Genomic DNA, 7856 nt, shown 5'->3' with positions numbered 1-7856 from the left:
GTTGTGGGGAAAAACACAAAAGTTCTGTGTGGACAAACAAACGGACCCAACGCAACAACCTCTCCTTCAGCGAGGGTAACTAGAATGGCATTCAGAAAAGTATACTTCCACCAGGCTGAACAGTTTACATTTTGTATCCCACCGATAGGCCGGATCTGCATCCAGACCTGAACCAAAATCGGGTCGGCTTGTTCTTGTCACCGAACCAACTCATCCACCAAGTTTTGTCATCACTCGTCCACAACTTTTTGAGATATCATGATTGAGATATATATATATATATATATATATATATATATATATATATATATATATATATATATATATATATATATATATATATATATAATTCCAGCAGTGTGTGTGCGTGTGACCAGTTTCTCGACAACCACTGGTCCGATCTAATTGAAACTTGCCAGATATATTGCTGGGGACCTGAGGATGTGCGATATTAATCGGACAAGTGCTTCGCAAGTTATGGCCATTTATTTACCATGACAAGACACGTTGCTGCGTGGGCGTGGCCGATGGGGGATGGAATCTCAGCCGCGTTCCCCATTACAGGTTAAAACGTACGGACTTCTGGAGAGATGACTTCGTGTATTCTAATAATTTCTCGATTTCTTATGCACATTTATAGATAAACACAATGCCCCAAGTTATGATCGTTTTCATTATAGATGGTGCATAAATTTCGGTAACATCAGAGTGAGCTGGTATGCTCCGAAGCAGGAAGTAATTTTTTATTTTTATTATTTTTGCACGAAGGTTTTTTTTTTTCTCTTCTCTTCTCTTTGTGTTTTTCCTTGCAATGACATTGCGAAGAGGCAAAATACATTGGCGCTAATTGAATAATTGGCCATTAAAACTAAATTGTGAATAATCGTAACTGCGATATGCGAACTTCCGGATAGTGATGAGTACTGTATTCTTTCTCGATTTATCGACTTACTGTATTCTTTCTTTCTCGACTTCTGTACTTTCTCGATTTCTTTCTCGATTTTCTTAAACAGAATGCCCCAATCCAGTCGTCATTTATGACAGCGAAGGAACGAAGCTGCGCGTCATGCACGTGCAATGGAATCTAACAAAGCATGAGCTGCTCGCTTGACACGCGACGCAACGCGCGTGACAAGGCGTCGTGCAGCTGAAACGGATGAAGAACGAACTGCTCGCTTGGCAGACAACACTGGACGCGAGGCATGGCGCCGTGCAGAAGAAACGGGTACGGGCACGCACGTACGGGCACGTGAGAGCGAAGGAACGGCCTGTGTATTTGTTGTTTCTGGCACGCGGTTTGAAATTTTTTTGTTTTGTTTTGTTTGCACGTACGGCCACGCACATAAGGGCACGCACCTACGGGCATGTACTAGTCTATCTATAATTCCAGCAGTGTGTGTGTGTGTGTGTGTGTGTGTGTGTGTGTGTGTGTGTGTGTGTGTGTGTGTGTGTGTGTGTGTGTGTGTGTGTGTGTGTGTGTGTGTGTGTGTGTGTGTGTTACCGCTGTTTCTCGACAACCACTGGTCCGATCTAATTGAAACTTGCCAGATATATTGCTGGGGCCCTGTTGTGCTTTTTCAACGTTTGATATTAATCAGACAAGTGGTTCCCAAGTTATGGCCATTTATTTACCAACCAATGATGAGACACGTTGCTGCGTGGGCGTGGCCGATCGGGAAGGGAACCTCAGCCGCTTTCCCCATTACGGGTTACAACGTACGGACTTCTGGAGAATGATGACTTCGTGTATTCAAATAATTTCTCGATTTCTTATGCGCATTTATGGATGAACACAATGCCCCAAGTTATGATCGTTTTCACATTAGACGGTGCATACATTTCGGTAACATCAGAGTGAGCTGGTATGCTCCGAAGCAGGAAGTAATTTTTTTTCTCTTCTCTTGTCTTTGTGTTTTTCCTTGCGATGACATTGAGCAAAGGCAAAATACGTTGGCGCTCATTGAATAGTTGGCCATTAAAACTAAATTGTGAATAATCGTGACTGCGATATGCGAACTTCCGGGCCACGCACGCACGGGCACGCCAGAGCGATGGAACGGCCTGTGTGGTTCTTGTTTCATGGTTGCGGTTTGAATATTATTATTATTATTATTATTATTATTATTATTATGTTTTTTTTTAACAGGCACGTACTCGTGTAGATATATATATATATATATATATATATATATATATATATTTATATATATATATATATATATATATATATATGTATATATATATATATATATATATATGTATAGATATAATTCGAGCAATGTCTGTCTGTCTGCGACCGCTGTTTCTCGACAACTACTGGTCCGATCTAATTGAAACTTGCCAGGTATATTGCTGAGGCCCTGTGGATGTGCCTTTTCAAGGTTTGATATTAATCGGACAAGTGGTTCCCAAGTTATGGCCATTTATTTACCAAACCAATAACAGGACACGGTGCTTTGACGTCACAATTCTACTTTTCTGTTTTTTGCATGCATGTGCAGGCATGCACGTATGGCCACACGCACACGTATGAGCCTGCACGCACGTATGGGCACGCACGTACGGGCACGTACGACATCCTCCTCTTGTTACTTTAAGAAACAATGCTTTATTAAATCACAACCAAGCATCTTCTTAGTTCAGGCCAGCAGATGATCCAGCTCCGTGGTACAGATAGACCACTCCATGGGAGGAGTCCATCCTTCGGTAGCTCCAGATGGTCCCCATGGCAGTCGAAGGGCTCCACCTGCACCCTCCTCACACAGGAAGAGAACTACCCACCCCACAAAGACAGAATCACATGCCAACCTTTCTGTTTAACAAATCTCTCAGTAAAAATCTTCGTCCAAAAACTGGTTCAAACCCATTTAGTCCAAACCCATGAGCATTTGGTGTACAGCCATTTCCAGTTCCATTTTAACATTTTCGTCTTTCTCTTCAAGTGATATATATGAATCATCAATTATAGGTATTCGGCTCATAGAAGTACACATATTACAGACAAGTGATATATCGGGAGGAGGGGAAGAGAGGGGGGGGGGGGGTTGTACAAGTGGTTGTGGGGAGCCGGGTAAAATTGCCCCATTTATTGAAGTGTCCCTTTCCCCTTTTATTGCTAATAGGGCCATCTCAGGTTCGTGTTTGGCTTTGGGATTCTTGATTGTTTTCTTTGGATGCCATCCTGTAACACACTTTCGCAAGCCAGCCATAATGGCTGCTTTGATTACAGACAATATGATGAATATTCCAATCAATACAGCCAATCCTGTCAATAGGAACCTGAGAATAGTTCCGTCCCATCCTCCAAACAATCCTTGCAACCATGTTCCGAACTTCCACCCTGGGTTGTAATTATATTTTGCAGCTTCCTTCCTTATATGTCTTGCTATATCATGGATATCCTTTGAATTATCTGGAATATACGTACAACATTCTTTTTCCAATCACAGCACACGTTCCCCCTTTTTCAGCAAGTATCATATCCAAAGCCACCCTATTTTGCATTGTCATTGTCCTTAATGCGACTAACTCCACATTAACCTTACCAAATCCATCAGCAGTTTCATTTTCCATCACTTCCAATGATGCTGCCATTTCAATGAGTTCCCTTCTTCCTACCCAGGATCCATATCGGGGGGAAAAGTACCATTGCTGCAAATTCCCCACCTGATATGGTCCTCTTCCATCGTTGCTAATTTATCTTAGATAATGGACCAGTGATCAAACACATGTGTGGTACAATAAAAGCCAGGAAACCGGAGCCGGTCCAATTGAGTGGCAACCAGGGATAGGCCCTGAACCCACATACAAAATATGTGCCATTGAATGCGATTTTTAGCATATGTTCTATTTTTTTCCTTTCCGTTGTCGTCAATGTCATTTATCTCTATGGATGAGTTACATGTAGAATTCCCTGTATAAAATTTGCTACTAGGATTTGTCCAAGTAAGACAAAGAAACCCAACTCGTTTGTACGCAATCCTGAAATACGGAGGTCTTTTCTTTAAGTTGGAAGGAGGGTACCACGCACGAGTAAAGAATGTACACATTGAGTTGCTTGTTCTGTTTAAATTGTAGTTGTGGTACCAAGCAGCTCCACAGTGATCTATTTCCTCAAATGGAATCGCAGATATTGGCAGACCCGTCTTCGAGGAGTGCGGAAGATGGGTGCATACCCAACACTTAGTTTTATTACTCAACATTGCATGTCTATGTGACAAGAGTAGGAACGTATTGATCCCATGTGTTCCCATCATGCAAATGCTCAGCATGGTTTCCAATTGCCCTTTTTCCTCTCTGTTCGATTGGCCAATAGTCAATTTGCCCTTCCACCTCCCAATTTCCTATCCAAAGGACAATTATAGCAATTAGAATTTGCTGTGACACATTCATTCTGGCACACCCTCCTATTCTTTTGGGAAGGCAAGTTTGCAGTGTGAGGAATGTATCCAAGCAGGCTTACCTTCACACTTTATAGCAGTTGGGGAGGTCAGCAATACCTGAAATGGTCCCTTCCAACGAGGTTCCAAAGTTGTTTTTCTTGTGAAGTGTTTTACCAGCACGTAGTCTCCCGGCTTGAAGGTATGGTACAGTTCCTCCACTGGTTCCGGAAACGCCTCCTTCACCCTTTTATGTATCGCTCGAGAAATTCTGGAAAGCTTATTCAAATTGGTCACCGGCGCCGGCTTTCTCTCTTTGATCACCAAAGGTTCATCCCCACCTCTGCTTCCACTGTCTCAGCCCCCTGCTTGCTGTGCCAATTGTCGTAAACGTCAATCACCCTTAAATTAAAGTATGAAGACATCGATATACTTGATTGAAAGCTGTTTAATTTGTTCACCAAGATGTGCACGGAGCGAGGCAACACCAAGAACCTCAATTATCTTAAGGATGCTCAGAGGGTGCCGTCACCAGTTAGATGACGAGGCATTACCCTCTTATATTCTCAGTTCTATCCTTGGACAAATGCTTATTCCACATTTTGTCCTTTCATTACAAGAATGCTGAAACATAAGTCGAGATAAGAGCACGTTACGGTTCCTGTTCTCACAATGCTCCTTTGAACTATTCAAGGACAATAATAATCGTTTTCTGCATACACTGTTCTATTTGTCCTTTAACAAAGCAGCCAGCCAAGAGTATATTTTATCACTAAGCCTGCAAAAAGCATATATAATGGCTTCTAAAAAGGCAAAGCTAATAGATAAAGGTACGATTCCCGACACTAGTACATATAATATTGTTACGAATTTGGAATTCGATTGCACACAACATTCAGGTTCCTTTAGTCAGCTATGTCGATAAGTGCTTGTTCTCTAGATAGCTCGCCTTCCATTGTTTAAATGTTCAGAAATGGATTAGATGCGCTGCGAATCGATTTAAGAGTTAGGGAACGAACAATGGAGACATCCCTCCCCCTCTTCTGCAAAGAGCAAGAAGAACCCTGCTGTCCCGTGACTCATGATGTCAATAACTCCCTCCCACCCGTGGCTGAGCGGGGGATGGAACACGAGGGCATGAGTCATGAGTCACGCCGGGAGTGGGGGAAGGGCGGGAGAAGGATAAGAGGAGATATTTTCTTTGTTCGTGTAGAGGAGTTGGAGAAGGGAGTAGAAAGTAGTCGTTCAACAGACCTTCGGGTCCTGTTTGGCTTGGGTTAGGGTTGAGGCCTTCGGAAGCTTTTTGCTTCGGCTGGCTCAGTGAGCTTTGGCTGAGGCCTGGCTCGGGAGGAGGCTTTTTGGAAGCTTTTTGCTTCGGCTGGCTCAGTGAGCTTCGGCTTCTGCTTGGCGCGGGAGAGCTTTTTGCTTCAAGCTGCCCTGTTTGGAAGAAAGTTAAGCCGGTTGCTTGACTCGAGCTGCGAGTGGTGGCTTCTTCTTCTTGGTTCGTGGAGCTCTTTGTTCTCCATTTTGGTTCCCGGCTTGGTGCGACTCATTGAACTCTTCTTGGAGGTGGTTCCTCGGGGAAGCGACGCATCGACGGGAAGGATTGGCGCCTCGTCTCACCAGCACGTGTTGAATAGTGCGGGAGGATTCACGGGAGCTCGGGATGGATCGCAGCTCACAGCGATTGGATCCAGCTCGCTCTCGCTGGAGCCCGTGTCCGAACAACTTGAAGACCACACGAGGTGGAGAGGTTCGAGATAGGTTCTGAGTTTCAGCTCACCTGTCCTCCGAGCTGGAGCTCTTTATTGAAGGCCTCTGCCACCATTTCTTGTATGTGTGTGTGCGTAAGTGTGTCTGTGGGTCCTTCTAATAAGTAGGAACTGCTGTTAAGCGCAAGTGACTGTACATAATAAGTAGACGGTCGTAGTTCTTTTGTCGTGCTTTAATTGCTTGTCTAATTGAATACATGTTTTGCCTTGTTTAATTGCATACGTGCTTTATCTATCTATAATTCCAGCAGTGTGTGTGTGTGTGTGTGTGTGTGTGTGTGTGTGTGTGTGTGTGTGTGTGTGTGTGTGTGTGTGTGTGTGTGTGTGTGTGTGTGTGTGTGTGTGTGTGTGTGTGTGTGTGTGTGTGTGTGTGTGTGTGTGTGTGTGTGTGTGTAACCGCTGTTTCTCGAAAACCTCTGGTCCAATCTAATTGAAAACTTTGCCAGGTATATTGCTGGGGACCTGAGGATGTGCCTTTTCAAGGTTTGATATTAATCGGACAAGTGCTTCCCCAAGTTATGGCCATTTATTTACCAAAGCAATGACAACACACGTTGTTGCGTGGGCGTGGCCGATGGGAAGGGAAGCCTTCCAGCCACGCTCTCATAATGGGTTAAGCAACGTACGGGCTTCGTGGGATAATGATGACTTCGTGTATTCTAATAATTTCTGATTTCTTATGCGCATTTATAGATAAACACAATGGCCTGGGTTATGATCAAGTTTTCATATTAAACGTGCATAAATTTCTGGTAACATCAGAGTGCTGGTATGCTCTTAACCAGGAAGTAAATTTTTTTCTCTCTCTTCTCTTCTCTTTTTTGTTTTTCCTTGCCACGTTTTACATTGCGAAAAGGTAAAATACGTTAAAGTAGCGCTAATTGAATAATTGGGTATTAAAACTAAATTGCTAATACATATGCGAACTTCTGGGCCACGCACGTGCGGGCATGCGAGAGCGAAGAAACAGCCTTTGTGGTTGTTGTTTGTTGCTCGCGGTTTGAATATTTATTTATTATCTTGCCAAAACAAAGTTTTGCAAGATATGTTAGTCAGCTTGTATGTTTTTTTTTTTGTTTGTTTTTTTTTGTCTGTAATCACGTATAAATAATTCTGCAGAGCACAGTTATCATTGGAAATTTTTTGTAACTTCGCATATCAGAGGCCTATAGAGGTCCCTTTCAGCGCATAAAATTTTGAAGGTCAAGGTCAAAGGTCAAGGTCACTTTGTCGCAAATCAGGGGAGTCGACGAAACCATTATTTTTTGAGTAATTTTGATCGGATCGTCTTCAAACTTCATGGGAATATAGTTCATGGTCTGGTGCTCAGCTGACTAATTTTTCGGGGCGATTGGCCTTGACCGTCATGGTTAGCGCCTCAGGTCAAATATATTTGACCCCAAGGTCAAATTTTCAAGTTTTGTGTCCATATCATGTCGCACTTCAAAATTGACACCTCTGAGTGCTTCTCTGCATTTCGGCTTGAGAGGCCATGACACACATTTGGTGACGTAATGAGGCAAACGCATATTTTTCATGGTTACTCGAGAATCGATTCTCATCGGAATCTCTCGTCTGCAGATATTCCTCAAGGAGTCGCTTCCTGGTGGATAGCAGCTCTGTTCACCTCAGTGCGACTCTTAAAGAAGTCACACGTGGTCACCTTTTGGCAAAGATACGGGTCGTCCTGCGGGTGACATTGGTT

The 7856-nt window shown here is 43.3% G+C and overlaps 1 long non-coding RNA gene across 1 annotated transcript; it reads right to left on the bottom strand.

Annotated features, from left to right (window-relative positions):
* Positions 1-2585: 2585 nt before the first annotated feature.
* LOC147011077 (uncharacterized) lies at positions 2586-5953 on the bottom strand. The gene is made up of 2 exons (XR_015052465.1): positions 4463-5953; positions 2586-2773 (listed from the first exon to the last, which is right to left on the bottom strand). It is a non-coding gene; the product is annotated as an uncharacterized LOC147011077 (long non-coding RNA).
* Positions 5954-7856: the final 1903 nt, after the last annotated feature.

Source organism: Eptatretus burgeri, chromosome 16 (genome assembly GCF_056783735.1).
Source record: "Eptatretus burgeri isolate ZD-2024b chromosome 16, Ebu_testis_v1, whole genome shotgun sequence".
NCBI lineage: Eukaryota > Metazoa > Chordata > Myxini > Myxiniformes > Myxinidae > Eptatretus > Eptatretus burgeri.
This window is presented reverse-complemented; position numbering and strand designations above follow the sequence as displayed.